This window comes from Scophthalmus maximus, chromosome 10 (genome assembly GCF_022379125.1).
Source record: "Scophthalmus maximus strain ysfricsl-2021 chromosome 10, ASM2237912v1, whole genome shotgun sequence".
Lineage (NCBI taxonomy): Eukaryota > Metazoa > Chordata > Actinopteri > Pleuronectiformes > Scophthalmidae > Scophthalmus > Scophthalmus maximus.
The window spans coordinates 15690001-15706908 of NC_061524.1; the positions used below are offsets into that span (position 1 = coordinate 15690001).

The window sequence follows — 16908 nt, forward strand, 5'->3', positions numbered from 1 at the left end:
GCGCCAACGACAGGACTCAGTGTTGTGTGATGGCCGGAAATAAAAAATAGACCAAAGCTATACGATGGGGACTAACTGATTCCGGGGTATAGTGCAGTGCAGGAAGACAGTCGTGTTTGTTTGCGACGGAAAACGTGATTTGTGGCAAAAAGCAAACGGGCAAACCCGTCGTCCCTGACTTCTCCGAGGTATTGCTGTCACCCGGCTGCCGTTCGGAACAACATAGGCTCAGCCACAAATCCCTGACCCCTTGATCCCTTGTCTCCTCCTCTGCTCCCTCCCCACCCCCCTTTCGTGTCACACACTCCGACTATCATCCATCTCCAAACCCATTCCAAAACCGGACACTTCAAAGAGGGAGGTCGAGACCCCTATTTCCATAAATGTGTGTGTGTGTGTGTGTGTGTGTGTGTGTGTGAGTCTGTGTGACAGAGTGACCACAGTGGGTCACTTCTAAACTGAGGCCATTGATCAACGTCCCCGGCTCCTCAACAAGACAGGTGCGAAAAAGAACAACACCAAAAGTGAGGGAGAGAAAGAAGGAGAGAGTTATGAGGAGCGGCGGGGCGGGGGGGGGGGACGCTTGAGTCAGCAAATACTGAAGGTCACTGTCATCAGAGAAGGGTTTTGTCTGCAGAGGTTGGTTTTTTTTTGGGGTGCTTTTTTTGTATGTGGCTTTTTACCTCAGAGTGTCGCCCAGCGTTCTCCTCCCAGGGGTCTGGGGCAGACGGGGGAATGGCAGAGGGCTCTCATCCCAGGACCTCGCGCCTCTCTGGGGCTTCTTCTCCTGCGCTCTGGTCGGAGAGAAAAACACAAAGCATTAACAATAACTTAATGTTTAGGCCACTCGGTCGCAGCATGGTCTAATCAGGAGAAACGTGCTCATCATATCCACTTTACCATTGGATTTCTTCCTCCAAAGATATTCGGATGCATGACGACGTTACATGGCGACACTAGCGCCGAGGCATTCGGTCGGAGAGAAAAGTTGGATTTTCGAGAGCATCAGCATTTCCCCACAAACATCTCTCCGCTCTCCACACGAGCCTCCGATGAGGTAATCGGTCAGCTTGATTCAGTCTGATAAGTGACATGATACGACTATTGATTTTAGGCCCCCGTGTCCCGATGCAGGGGTCAGTCCCGCCACGCCGCCGCCGACTGAGGCTCTGTCACAGCTTTTGTCACGAACAGACAGACTGCAGGAGCGTGGACAGTCACACTGATGACACTTTTTTTTTCCCTTCTTACAAAAAGCACTGCAGAGACAGATCGCATCAGCCCCAGTTTGATGTTGTGTTTTGGCTGCACAGAAGAAGAAAAAATCTGCTATTTGGGTCAAACTTTGATCAACAATGGATGAAAACATCATACGACGCTCGCATGGGGATTATTTGTCTAAATTTTAATGACGTTAACCCAGATGATTAGGGTTTGAGCGAAATCAGAATAACAGAAAATAGAAGAAAACAACAAAATACAATTTTCCTGGCACCTATCATCACCGAACATCCTCTGCTAAGGAGATGCCACGAAACTGCTGATCATGTTTGTAAAACAGGACACAATGCGCAACCTTTTTAAAACAGCATCACTATAGTCAACTTCATTCTGACAAATGACCACATGAAAGATGATTACTTATAACATTTGGATTTCCATATGGCTATTCTAGCTGACGTTTTGTAGAAGCAAACAGGAAACAAAATCATGTTGCTGGTCTGTGTCAGACAATCTCGTAAAACTTCCGAACAGATTTCCATGAAAAGCGGCTGTCGGTTAGGCTTTAGGCCGCGACTGATTAAAAGTGGCCACCGGGATCTGGGATTTCTGCCATTAGACGATTATTGTGTTTCAGGCATTTTTAGGCATGATTTGATGACCATGTGCCTCGTGGCTGTGTCTGTGAACACGGTACGATCATCTGAAGCTGGGCATGAAGTGGGGGGCTCCGGGGGGGGGGGGGGACATGAAAGCCCTAACAAGGAGACACCTCCAGGAGGACAGATGGAGAAGGTCTTCCTCAGGGACACAAGGGGTCGCGTTGAGGGTAAAATTAGTGAGATAACAGGGTGGGGGTTACGTTTATTTAGCTCCCCAACACCCCTTTTAAGTTGATTATTTTTCTGGGAAATGCATAAATGTCATATATATGAGACAGAGATTTGGAGAGCAGCTGAGAAACATCCATCTCTGGAAAACCGGTCGCGTGTCTAAAAATCAAGGAAAGCTGTTGAAACAATGGTCGGCAAACGTAAGCGGTTACACACACACACACACACACACACACACACACACACACACATCAGCAGATGACATCTCGGCCTGTACGATCAGATGACGTGAACCTATGGCTGCAGATTAGAGAGAGAGAGATGATTAAACCTTTAGATCACCGCTAGATAGATTATATCAGTATAGCAGCATGTCCTCACTACAGGGTCGTCACTTTGTGTGACTCTGTGACTCGAGGCCGTACACACACACACACACACACACACACACACACACACAGGCTGCTGCTGCGGTATTGACTCCTGCTGCTCAGGGTGTTATCAAGGTTGTGCGGCTCCGCGTGCCCGGTTGCCTCGGGTCGACTTTGTTAATCGCGGTGCTTCTCATGTTTTTTGTCACTGGGGGTTACGGCGGGTCTCTGCTGTGCTTCTTCACTTTTTTAGAGGGCAATGTGGTGCTGATGAGGGAGGAGTAAAGGACGGTGAAGGAGAAAGTATAGCTGCCGAATCAGAACCAAGGTGACTCGCAGAATGAAACAGAGACATGTTCACCTAAATCCTTAAATCACAAAAACAAATATTATACATTAGTGTTGGGCAACAGGGACAACATTTCATATCCCTGTATGTTATTTAACATGGCATCATCAGTACTGTGCAAGGGTGATGCAGTATAGTGCAATTTAATAGGAACAGTATAGATATAATCTGACAAGGGCTGTGATTAATGCTATTTTCATATTACATTTTTTTCTAGATGAATCAATTAATCATTTTGTTCATAAAATGTCAGAAAATAATGAAATACAAATCACACAGTCCTTTACCCAGGTCCAGGGGAATGTCATCAAATGTCTTGTCTCTCCAAAACACAGATATTCAATTTACAATGATGTAAAACTGTAAATGTTAAAAAATGTGAACTGCTGGAACAAGTAACCGTTTGGCATTCCCCTTGAAAAATGATTGCCTTAATCTGTTTGTTTTTTTAATAATCTAGGCAATTAATAAATACAGCTAGCACATGAATCCTTATACTTCAACACATTCATGCAAGGTCTTGGTTAATGCAATATTGTCATAAAGTAAATCTTCAGTGATTGGAAACATTAAGATAGTTAATTACAGAACTGAAACTATTAAATACCAGCAAATCTACATTTCAGACGCTTGTCTCTATCAAACCAACAAGTTTTTTGAACTGTTGGTGGAACAAAATTTGGATGAATTATATTTTTCCACCATTTGGACATTTTATGAACCAAAACCATTAATCAATAACCAAGAAAATAATCACCAGACGAGTTGATAGGGAACAAAAATCTCAGAGTTTGAATCATCATATTGCTTTCTATTAAATAATAATACTTTGTGCTCCAGCACAGAATTAATGGGACAGAACACTTCCCAGGAGTAGAACAGTCAGATAACACATCTATGCATCTCTCTTTTTATTTTCCCTGTCATTAACCAGAACACTCGTATCGTACTCTGCGCCCCGGCGCTTTGACGGCTTCCGCTGTCCTCCAAGAAAGCGGAAATCTGTTTTGTTGCCATAATACGCCCCTGTGTGATGCTTGGCCCACTTTCCTGCCTGCTTTTCATTGTGTAAGCACACATACATAAAACATGATTTGCCGCCTCAATTTCTGACTTTCTATTCAGCGGGGATTTGGTGGCAGACGACATCAGAGCCGCGAAAAAAGCAGAGCAGAGCGGCGGCGTAGTGCGTCTCCTCCTCTGATTCTCCACGTGAGGGGAGGGAGACAGAGAGAGAGTTGGCTACATCTCAGAGAACAAGGTTTAATCACTGACCTCTAGACTTACAACCCAAGACAAATGGCCGTGATTAACGAGAGCCGTTCGTCTAGTAGGTAGAAGAAGAAAAGAACTATGAGGGCCTGCATTTTCCTGTGCTGCTCTGAAAGCTCTATCCTCTGTGCATATTAAACTCCAGTCCCGCTAGTTTGCACTCTCCCTCCTGATCAACGGATCCCAGGCCTCGCTCTGTGTAGGTCCAAGACCGCTCACTAGAGGGCGGCGGTTTCCAACCTAGGGGTCAGGCCCCTCCGGGTTCGCAAGATAAATCTGGCTGGTCCTGAGACGATTGATGGGGGGGCGGAAAGAAGAGAAAACATTTGTTACTCTTGACTAGTCATTGTATCTTTTTTGTGAATTAACAGCTTATTTGACCTTTAACATGTTTTTAAAGACACTGAAAAATACAGTTTCAGTTTGCAAGGGGGTAACCTGCGGTTCAGTCTTTCACAATATGTAGTAATTTGGAAAAGCAAAATATTTACAAAAACAACATTTGCTTCTGCAATGTTGTAAAACAGGAGTATGAAGTAGAATAAAATATATATATCTTAAAATGACTTTTCACCACAGGCAGGGGAGAGCGACCTCGGCAGCAGCGTTGGGTGAAATCTGTCTGTGTCACCGATCTTCCGATCTTTCGATCCTCGGGCCTCAGGTCCCACTCGATCAGCTTCCACTATGAGAAAAAACCTCAGAATCTAAGGAAGATCTGGTGGTTTTTTTCGTGGTCAGCTGAAGACCAATGAGGGTCGTCGGCGGGGGAACAGTGAGACGTCAGGCGGGACGAGAGGAAAGAAGGAGAGCGGGGGGGGGGGGGAAGGAGACATGAGAAACACTGTCGGAAAGTTTTCATTCGCCTTTTCAGCACTTCAACCGCAGCCGGCGCCAAAAGTTAAATCTTGGATTTCGTCTGTCTCCGTCAGCCTGCCTCTGTTCTAAACAATTTGTCTGCGTGGCGGATGTGAATCATCTCCTTTCATTCACACATTCCGTCCCCCGTTCTCCCCGTCTTCAGCTTTCCTTACATTATTTCTACACACAGGTTCCCTCTTTCGCAGCCCAGGGGAGGGTGGGAACATAGTGTGCATGGGGAAGTTTCCACAGGGAAGTGGATGGTGCAGACAAGAAGTCTGAACATACTTCACAGAAACAGCTCAGGCACCTGTCAGAATTAGGCCACTCCGTGAACTGTGCACTGAAAGGAAGACGTTCGCCTCTGTGATGAAACCAATCCGACTAGTAGCTATGATACAGAATGATCAGTTATTTGAATGGAACCATCAGAGGAGTTTGGGAAGAGAAAAACCTCTTTGGTGGAGCTGGGAACAACTCACAAAATCTAAAAGGTGACGAGAACCTATGTAGATATTACTTCCTTTTCTAAGGGGCCACAAGAAAAAAAAAGTTTCAAATATCAGTTTATTGTATTCTATAAGCTCGTGTTTTTTTCAGGTGGAATCTTGGAACCATTCTGAGATGTAGTGGAGTAAACGTACTGCCACAGTCAAGAGAAAACTACACGAGACTGTGATCAGTGACTTAGCACAGAGCAAAAAGAATTTGAGGGAGCCACATAGAAAAAAAATAAACCAGAGATGCTAATATTTGTCACAAGCCTTGAGAGACAATAATCCCCAAGTTCTGTCTCCATGTGCCGCAGTACACGGTGGCGGCGGAAAAACACGAGTGTGAATATAAATGACCTGCCCATGTTGTGTGAATGCTTGCATTTACGTGTGTTCATGAATGTGTGGCCTCTGCCGCGGCCGCAGGGAGTGTGTTGTTGGAGCGGGGTGAGCCAGGGGCACAACCAGCAGCAACAAACGAGGTCCTGTGCAACGCCGGAGACTGTTCCATGAATCATCCAGGAACTTGTACAGTAGCTGGCCAGCGCTCACAGCCTTCAGCTCTCAGTCACAGTAATAACTTCCCACGCAACATTTCCCATAGTGGGCTGATTAAAAAAAATGTAAAAAAATCCATTCAGTTTTAGCCCCATAAAAAGAAAAGGAATAAATATTAACGGTTTATGTTTAAAAAATTGGTGTTATTGGCAATGTAAGAATATAAGAGATGTTTATGTGCAGAAGAAGCAGCTGTGGGCTGACCCTGATCCACCACTGCTACAGACGATTTACTCATGAACAAAAACATTAATAAACTACAAAAGAAACCTTATTTGAAGAAACGTGAACATGTGCTGTATTTGACTCATAACAAGAACTATTTCTTCTGCCTCCAACACATTTAGACTATATGAATGTGTGTGTGTGTGTGTGTGTGTGTGTGTGTGTGTGCGCGCGCATGCGTGCCTGTGTACAGGTACGTTGAACACTGGTGCACTCATATCATCAAAGTCAAGTCAAAGTCGGCAGAAGGGAGAAGCCCACAGTTAGAAGTGGTTGAAGGAACACGTTTCTCTCTCTCTGAAACACATGTATCCACCTGCACGTGTCCCTGCATATATGTGAAAGAGCAACAACAACGAAAACAAACAAAAAAAAAAACAATATACTAATGCCAATGTGATTTTAGCACAAAAAAAGAACTTGAAGGACGCACGATTAATTAATTCCCAGGATTAAGAGGTAGAATCAGGGAGTGAATGTCATGAACACAATTGTGCGTGCGTGTGTGCGTGTGCGTGTGCGTGCGTGTGCGTGTGCGTGTGCGTGTGCATGTGCGCGGTGTTTCAAATTGGATCCATCGGTCTTGCAAGTGAACCTCTTGTCTCAAAGGGCAATCGTTTCACCCACTGAGCTGAGTGGCACGCAATTTCACCCACAGCATATTATATACATAATCATATGTCAGACAGTGGAAACTGACCGGCTGTTAACTCTACAAACACACACACACACACACACACACTCATCAGATCTGTCAGTGTGTAATTTTCTTAGTGCATCAGTGGCAAAGGTCAGTATATCCACGTTTTCATGACAGCCTGTATGCTTGCCCTCTGGATATAGATGTGTGCGTGTGTGCGTGTGTGCGTGTGCGCGTGTGTGTGTGTGTGTGTGCGTGTGTGTGTGTGTTTGTGATAGACAGCCGCATGAGGACTGACATGCTGAGCCGTGCCGCGCTGGGCCCAGCGGTCTAACCCAACATAGGATAAACTATAAATAGAACATCTCATCCACCTTCAATGCCCCCCCCCCCCTTCTTCCCCTGTTTCCTTTTGTCATTATCTGCGGACCTTTTATCACCATTCACCCTCTTTCTCAACAGCTCTTGCTATTTCCTGTCTCAAAGAAAGAAATAAAAAAATCCAAAAAACACTTGAATAATAAGCAGAGCAACACTAATCTCGTGGTCTCAGAAGAATGAAGAAGAGTGGTGGTGGGTGGTGGTGGTGGGGAGGGTGGTGGGGGGGGGGGGGGGGGGGGGGTGGGAGGTGGAAAGAGGGGGAGATGGGCTAGTTAAGGGGGGGTGACGGGGGAGACGAAGTTATGTAAGTGAGGCTAATCCCCTCCCAACCCTGCATAGTAAATGAGACAGGTTGACACTGGCCTCATTATATTTGTTCATCACTGCATCCGCCGATGCAACGACCCCCCCCCCCCCAAACCCCTCCAGTCACCACCGTATGCTATCCATCAGATCTCGGAGTGGAACTACAGTGTGAACTCTGCACACACCAACCAGTCATAGTCTGCCTGACAATGACATAGGTTTGAGAGATGACATATTATATAATTCATGGCTTGATCGTGAAGACTCCCACTTTATTTTCCCCTGATATCAATGACAACATCTGGTTTTTTTGTGTTTTTTTTAAAGCTCTCTTACACAACACAAGCCAATCGGGACAGCGAGAGGAGCACAGGGAGGAATGGGACCTGTTCCTGTTCAAAAAACAACTGTGCCAACATTCCAGATCCTTTCTGGTATCAGACGCCCGATGTCTGTGCTCTTGACTACACTAAGGCGTGCTCTTCAAGCTTGATGATACAACACTTTGGATTTGGACAATGACTTGGTGTGTGTCCCCCCCCCCACATGACCCTCACCCCTCCGGCCCCTCTCCCCTCTTAACTCTAACCAGACTGTCTGACCTCTCCTCGTCCCAATCCCTGCTCACAAGACACCCAGTCGTCCTGATCTGCAGAGTTATGCTCCGCTCCAACGGGTCAGCGAGGTCGGCAGAGTGAGCTCAAAACACCAGGGCAGCCAATCACGTTTTACAGATTCAGGTTGAAATGATTTCAATTCATATATTTGGGGTTTTATTGAGTTTTTCTATTTTACAATCGACCTTCAACCCCGTCATTAAAAGACAAAATGAAAGATGATTATTGGTCCAGATGACTTCCAAATTGGTTCTTCTAGATTATTACTGATAATCTGATCATTATCACATTTTGTATTAATATCTATGAATGACCGGCAACACCTTATAAGCACTCCAAAAGTTTCTGATATTGTAGATATGGTCCAGTTTCAACTTTACTAAACTAAAAAAAAAGGGGCAGCCCTCATGATTTAGGAGGGAGGTCCCTGGTAACCCCCCCTCCTCCAACGCACCTCTTCAATCCTCCTGCTCAGACAGGACGCTCCACTAAACTTTGACCTAGTTCTGTTTTGCCCTCAGGGGGAGAAAAACACCCAAAGACCCCAAACACAGTGAGCTGAGCTTCATGCTGATCCAGGCGGTTAATAATAATCTGAATATCAAAGGCTCACTTGGACAATACATCTTTTGAATGTCAAACCGCAGAGGGAAGCTGAGGGAGGCTTGAGGACGCGTGTACGTGAAATAATCACACTGGCCTCATTGTGTATTACTGTATATTTAAAATTCAGCCGGGCGCAGACAGACAGAAACACACACACACACACACACACACATTCTGTATATGTCATGCTGGGGACATGATTTCCCTTTTCTGCTGACCAGCCACAAGACAAACCCTGTCCTTCTTCTTTTCATCCATGCCCCATCTCCCGTTTCCAAGAAATCCCACTCAGCAGATGGATACAATCCTCCATAACCAATTCTCTGCAGGAGAACGCGGTGCAGACAAAGACACCCCGACAGACACACACACACAGAGACAACTCCTCCAGGATTCGGCTTTGTCAGCCTGAGCCCCAAGTCCCACGGAAACTGAGCTGAAACCAGTGACAACATCCGTTTGCGAACGGCAACTCTGTTTACAACCAGCCAAATGTTCCGTAAGTGCAGGAAAAAGCTTCCAGCCCACTGTGACGGAGCCGCCGAGCGACGAGGGGCTGGCTCAGGCTGAGAGGGGCGCTGGGAGCTATGTTACAGAGACCGCGGCTGGGACGGCGTCCCAGAGGTTCCCGGAAGAATTCTGGGAACATCGGGTCCCAGGGTGCGTGCATGAGAAAGACGAGGGGACGGTGGCACGGACGGGGGGGGGGGGGGCACTTAAATGGCAGGGACGGATTCCACAGCTTCACCACTGAGAGATACAGAATGCAGGGACGTGCTGGGGTCACGATGTAAACAGTTTCTCATGGTTACAACTTGAACCCAGCCCTCAGTCTTCCACAGGACGAGCCAACCGCAGTTAACTCAAGCTAGTCAGCTGACGCAGGAAGGGGGGGGGGGGGGGGTCGCTATGTGGTACGCATTCTGCTGAAGGGTCATCTGGCAGACGCATCCTCCGAGCAGGCTTCACTCTGCCGAGCAAACACACACACACACACACACACACACACACACACACACACACACACACACACACACACACACACACACACACACACACACACACACACACACACACACACACACACACACACACACACACACACACACACACACACACACACACACACACACAGACAGACACGGGAAGAAGCTCGCTGATTCGATTCTGCCGAGGAAGTTGTATTAGACGTGGGCTGAGAGAAAAATGTGTTCAGTGTTTGTAAAGACAAAAAAGTCATATCCAGAGAGGCTCCGCCAAAAATCCACACCAGCGGGCGCCAATTAGCCCTTACACCAGATCAACGATTCATGCTTTGCTCTCCCGTGCCGGAACAAATCAGCTTTCCAATAGGCGCGAATCGACGAACAGATTAATCAACTGCTTTTTCGCGCTTCACGTTCGGCCCTCTCCTCTCACGGGAGATTTCAGGAGAAAAATGTCTCCTGACAAAACAATTCGGAGGGAGAAAAAAAAACCAGAATGGCTTTTTGTTATAGAGAAAAACTATTGCTAGCAATAAAAAAACAAACATCTGATTGTTGCAGCAGCGGGTCGTCTCCGGCCAGTCGCCTGCCCACCTCCTGAAAACCATTCATCTGCTACCAGGCAATGAGCCCCCAGGCCTGGACCTAATACGCGTGTCGTCCATCAATCTTGTGTTTGCGCACACGGTGTGTGTGTGTGTGTGTGTCTGTGTGTGTGTGTGTGTGTGTGTGTGTGTGTAGTCTGCTGTTTCAGCATTGCCCTCTTCGGTCCTCATACATCAATCCCCCCCCCCCCCCCGAAGAGTGAAGTGACGCTGTGTGACATAAGGGGCCACTTTACCTTCTCCTCAGAAGCAGAAAGGGAGAAAGAGAGTGTGTGCGGGCGTATGAAATCTTCTCTGTGCGACCGCGGCCGTCATACTTTTGCTCCACGGGACAGCTGCTGCATCGGTACTCTGCCAAGGTTCGATATCCATTTACATGGCTCTTGTGATTTTTGTTGCTTTGCTGCATGACGAGGACTTCGTCAAACGGCCAATTTCAGCGAGCGATGGCGGGGGTTTTTCTCCGCGGGATGCAAGCGAACAACATCCATGTGGTGTGTGTCGCACAAACGCAGTTTGATTGGCCCCGCTAATGGACGTTTCGGGGCAGTTGGCAGACTTCGCCACTCCCGGCGCTAAAGTGATCTGTGCCAGAGTTCTGCCCACTAATGTCCATTATACACAGAATTACTCCGCTCCGCATTGATTCTGTGTCTTCTTACAGACCGTGAGGGCTTTTAGAGCCCGTCTCCGCCCATTGGAGCCGCAATTTAATTGACCTGCAATCCACTCGGGCGTTTTAAACATTTTTGAGTCTCCTTTCACGCTGCATACACGTTTATTCTCCGGCTGGGTGACAGGCGGGCAGTGTTTTCAAGTCTGTTAAAAGGTCAAAGGGGGTAATGACAGGCTGAGACTGAGCACAGACTGACGATGACAGACCCAGAGCAGAAGCGGTCCGCCCTGAGTTTGTGCAGCCACACCTCGGGGGCCGATGAGCGGCCGGGGCAGATGTCTCGGGCCCATGGCTCCACATTCCGCTCGCATTATTCCGTAAAAACACGACAAAGGCCTGATAAAGCCATGCCCTCAAACTTCTATTTTTTTTTATTACGCATAAAGGTCACTTTACTCCTCGTGAGGGACGAAGCTGTGAAAGAAAACATTTGATGACTCTGATGGGAGCTCTCTGAATGTATGGTCTTGCTGAGGTGCATTATTGCAATTGAGGGCTCAAGTGGTTCAGCGATCGACCCACACAAGAGATGAAATGTGTCCACTGGTTTCAACTTTAGTCGAAAAAACGACTCCACTGTAACAAGTGCCCTGACTTCACAGAGGGGTAATACTATGGCTACATCCGTCCGGAGTCCAAGACTACTACTGGAGTCTTTTTGAAACAACGTTGGCCCGGCCCTAGGTCGAAAACTCCGGGGGGTTGCCTTTTAGTTCTGACAGGCAGAAAGTGAGACATGGACGTAGACACCCATGTTTGCTTCCAGATCGGGTCTTATCACAACAAGCCACAACTCAACTGCCAGAGGTCAATGCACAACTTTCTTTCACTTTCAGTAACAGTTGCACCTCGTCATCGGCCCAAGACGACCAATTGCTTGTCTCGCTTTTCGCCTTTACTGTTCCTCGTTCGTGGCATGTTCTGCAGCTGAGCAACCAACAAAATGACGACATATGTCCCACAACGCTAAAAAGCAAAAAAACACAGGATCTGTGACTGGTTTGTTTAAAGCTGTTTCTGAACGGGGTTTTGATTTAACTCTGAGCAAAACAATCAAATGATCGTGTGGTTTAATAAGCAATTTCTTCTGGTATCTAAAGTTCTAAAAGCACTGAGATCAATGGCTCTGTATGAAGCCTGCATACAGATTTTAATGCCGATGTTGTTGAATAAGAAGTTCCATTCAAGTCCAATAAAGTTTACTAAGTTGCGCAATAGGTGAACATGGGAACAAGGGAAGATTGGTGTTTTGCGTCTTCTACCTGATAAGTCTGGTGTAAACCCGAAGCCTGCACTGGCAGGCTCGCACAAAACAAAAAAAAATACTCGCACTGCTTAAAGTTTGCAAATCTGTTTTGGAGGAATATGTTTATGGCAACAGCTTGTGTCTATTATAACAGTGTGTTTTTCTCCGACATGGCTTCTACGGGAGGAGTGGTCCTCTCACAGGATTCTGTTTGGTTTCAGGCCACAGTAAAAATCTCCGGAATGCAAGTTCATGAAACATACGAGCGAACCACAGCGAGCAAATATGCTGCATTGGAATTAATGGAACATTGAGAGCCCATTGTAGCCGATTCTCAGCCCTAAGCAGTTTGATGACTGAGAGATTCACTGAGACCATAAACTCCTCGGAAAAATGTTTAGTGGCGACGTTATAAATCAAGTGAGTCCTTTTCTCACAGAATTCTACAGAAACTGTCTTCTTTTTGCAACCAGTGGAGTCGCCCCCTGCTGGTCACTCGAGAGAATACATGTTTTAGGCAATTGCGCATTGGCTTAACTATCCGGACCCGGCGTCTATACGGCGTAAATACAGTCCATTATCGTTCATTTTTTTCTTACACAGTCTATGCTTATAGCTTTAAAATAATGTATTTTTTTAAAAATTTGGATGCACATAATTCATCCACTGTATAATATCTCAGTCAAAGGGCCCATAGTGAAGCCGTTGCTGCGCTTTCGGTCCAGAATGGGCCACTGTGAAGCCAGCCGGCGACTAGTTACAGTCTCACATACAGGGGTAGTCTTTGTGTGTGTGTGTGTGTGTGTGTGTGTGTGTGTGTGTGTGTGTGTGTGTGTGTATGTGTGTGTGTGTGTGTGTGTGTGTGTGTGTGCTTATGTGTGTGCGTCTCTGACTGGCAGCTTGTCTCTCCCCTGCTGTGCTCCTGCTCTTGTCCTGTTTTAATGGGCTGACGAGCGAGAAGCTGACTGAGATCTCGACGACGCGCTCCCGCTGTTCCCCAGCTGAGGGGGGAATCAGAGGCGAGGCTGGATCTGAGAACCAACATCACTCCCACAGAACTGCACAGGAGACACTGAGCTGCAGCCCTGACATCCGACAGACCCGCTTGTCTGACTTGAAACTTTAGACACCAAATGGCCTGCAGAGGGGAGACGAAAGACCAACCTAAGAACACAACATATCCGTTGCGCTGCTCGGAATTTAACGGGTCCCACGGTGCTTCCACATACACACAAGACTTTTCACATGAGGTCCCGGTGTTACGACACTTCCTGGCTTCTCTCAAGCGCACCGACGCCGGTGTTTAATCGGAGCAGCATGGGGTGGAGTTTCTGTTGTGTAAGGGCGTTTGGGTTCCACGTTACATCACGACGGACGGACGGCGATGAATTCAATTTCGCTGGACACGCTGCCCGCGCGCCTTTAATCACATCCAATCAATCCACACCGCCATCGTCGCTGCGCCGCAAAAATGAAATGGAAGCCCGTCGTCGTTTCAATCGCAGGGTGCTGGAGAAGCAGGTGTGGATCGGATTGCTGCTGTGTTTCAGCTCAACATGGGATATGCCTTATACACTGCTTCATGCCGGATTTTCCTTCGCTTATGTAAGAGTTCTCCCCACGTGCACATGGATGTGTTGTATTCTGCAGAGATTATCTAATGAGCAAATTAAGCCCCGTACAGTAGGCGTGTCCTTAATGTTTCAGCATCTTCGGGGGCGGGGCGCAGGCAGATGTGCATCAGTTGTGATTGCACCTCTGGCCGTGTTCTACTTTTGACTCGCACATATTTGTCGACTCGGTGCAGACGGGGAGGAGATGAGTTGATGAGAATGGAGTTGATGGGAGCCGGGTTTAGTCAACAACAGAGGCAGAAAGAAAGATAAGAAGAAGAAAAGGAAAGGAACATTCAACTGTTTTGGGATTACAAAAAGCACGCTGACCATGACTTTGGTCGTGTTCCTGGCTGCCTCACGCGCGCCGCCCCCTCCTCGGGACTCCTTGTCCTGTGAAGGAGCCGTGGGACAAAAACAATCCCTCGGCATCACCCCCTCCTCCCCTACCTGCCCTCCGCTCCGCTCGCCTCGTTAGCTGCTCCAATCCTGATCGCCTGACAGCTCGGTTATCACCTCCCACCACCAAATCCCCCACTCCCACTTCTCTCTCCCTCTCTCTCTCTCCCTCGCTGCCTCAGTATGTGTCCTGCCACCCTCCTCCCTCCTCCTCCTCCCTCCTCTTCCACCCTCCTTGGCCGCGCTGTGCTGTGGTGTCAGGACAGGATGATGGAGGGTCTCCCGGTGAGGCGGCGGCGTGATGCCTGAGCGCCAGGTTTAACATCACACAGAGGGGTTGGTGCTACTGACCTGAGCAGGGGAAGGGGACAAGTAAGAATTCACGTTTGTGTGCATGCAATTGCGTCGTCGATGTCTTCAAGTTTGCGTCCAAGTCTCTAAAGCTGGGACAACGTGACGTCAGACCCCATCAATAAACTGCAGGGGGGTGGGGGGGATGGTGTTCACCCCCCAGATGAGGAGGGCGCGCCGCCGCTGCTCCTTCAGCGTTTATATATCTGCTCCTGTGGGGATTATTTATGGTCCAATCAGACCCTGCTGGGCGCTTCCACTTCAACTCAGAACTAATCCATATATTAAAGTAGGCCTTGAGAGCATAAAACAAGTGGTGCTAAGGTCACTCTCTCTCTCTACACATCTTTTCCTTTTCTTCACATCCCAGTCCATCCTCTGATATCTGCTTCTTTCTGTCTTTATCATACAAGCTGCAGAAATCTGCTGTGTGTGTGTGTGTGTGTGTGTGCGTGCGTGCGTGTGTGTGTGTGTGTGTGTGTGTGTGTGTGTGTGTGTGTGTGTCCCTTGCAGAAAGCTGGCTGCTGAAAAACCCATTAACTGAAACAGCTGGATGGAGATATAACAGAGCAATACTTCTCTCTCTCTCTCACACACACACACTTTCTCAAGCCTGTTCCCGAGGGGCAGGAACAGCAGAATTCAGTGCAAGAAGAGAAACTGGAGGAAACTTGGCGAATTGGTTTGGAAAACTCAAGTCAGTGCATTCAGCCGGATCGAGCCACAGCTCATTGCTCAACCTTAAGCGCTTTAATCAGCCAGAGGAGTCAAACAATCAGTAGCCAAATGAATCCCTGGAGACTAATCCACGCTCACTTCAGAGTCCACAGCCCACACTTTGTATCTTGTGGACATTTTTTCAGCCGATCTCGTGAAAGTGTGCAGTCGTCCTTGGCCACACGCGAACGAACGACAACAACAACAAAAGAACTGGGGATATGAAATATTTAGGTCGAAGCCAATAAACGTGAGTTCCTCCCCCGTCGAAGACGCAGCACACGAACACGGCAACCCACTGCTTGACCACTCACCTTCAAACCAGACGATCTGTCCGACCAGCCCGCATCTCCTCCTCACAGCTGATCGATGTCCGGCGGGCGCGCGCGCGTCTGTCGGCGTCCGGTGCGGAAACAACTTTTTTTTGGGGGGGGGGTGGTGGGGGGAGTTTTGAAAACAGCGACCAGCTGGGAGGAAAACAAACAGCAACAAGAACTCTTCGTTTCTTCCTTCGCTGTATAGTTCCCCTCGGTCCCGTCCGGTCCACACACACACACACACACACTCACACACTCACACACACACACACACTGCTCGGTAGATCCGCTGCTCCGCTCCGCTGCTGCTCCGGCTGAGTGCGCTCGTTGCTCTCACCGGCAGGGACCGGTGTCGCGCTCAGCAGGGCGGGCTCTCTGTCAGCTAGTGATCCTGGACAGTCAGGTCGAAGGGACGGGGAGGGCAAAGGGGGCTCTGCGCCGGGAGGGGAGGGGAGATACAGATACTTTTGTATCTGTAATGATGGAGCACAACAGTTCTTCACGTTGTGCCTTATTAGTGGAATCATATTCTGGTATATATTAATTTTTGATTTTGAAATCAATGCAAAATAAAAGGGGGATGCAGTCAGGTAAACACAAAGTCTTACAGGGGTTTACCTTCCAATAGATAATAATAGTATAGTTGAGAGTTGTTCTGCAAATTGAGAGGTAAAGTTGTGTCTGTTTCAGTGGAGACAAACATCAAGGGGGTGTTTTAATGCCTCATATCCTGCTCTTTTTGTTTCATTCGGTGGATTTGTTCGGTTGTGTTATCTTTCTTCATGTGAACATCTTCTAAGGTTCTGGGTTCGAATCCCGGGTCAAACCTGTCGAGGAAATTTCCGCCTATCCTCCCTGAGGAACTGTTAAGACGAGTCTTCTCGGGCACCAAGCGAGGTCATCTCATCTATGGCAATCCAGCTGAAGTCTCACTCGAGGTGTCATAGTCGCAGGGAGATGACGACATTACTCTAAACTAAATGCACTACAGAGACCGGGGATGGGCCCACTATCTTGGGACGCCGAACACTGTGAACCTGTTGATCTGTGTAGCGAACCGGAAGTCCCCTCAATATTGAGCTCTTATAATTAATACTTCTACTAAAGACATCCACGGTTTCCGTCTTCCTGTATCAGCATCCACTCCATCAATTCCTCCATTTTAGCTGAGTCTGGCGAACAGGACTCTAAAATATTCCATTTCAAAACCAACCAGGGCCTTTGTTCTGTGCGGAGTTTGCGTGTTCTCCCCGTATATGCGTGG

The 16908-nt window shown here is 47.7% G+C and overlaps 1 protein-coding gene across 1 annotated transcript in view; it reads right to left on the bottom strand.

Moving 5' to 3' along the window:
- lzts2a (leucine zipper, putative tumor suppressor 2a) overlaps positions 1 to 15971 on the bottom strand; it is a 38723-nt gene extending 22752 nt beyond the window's left edge. Inside the window, exons 1-2 of the mRNA XM_035605931.2 lie at positions 15642 to 15971; positions 684 to 794 (exon numbers count right to left, since the gene is read on the bottom strand). The gene's annotated coding sequence lies outside the window, so the exon portion shown is untranslated. The remainder of the gene's footprint in view (positions 1 to 683; positions 795 to 15641) is intronic.
- Between the last annotated feature and the right edge of the window lie 937 nt (positions 15972 to 16908).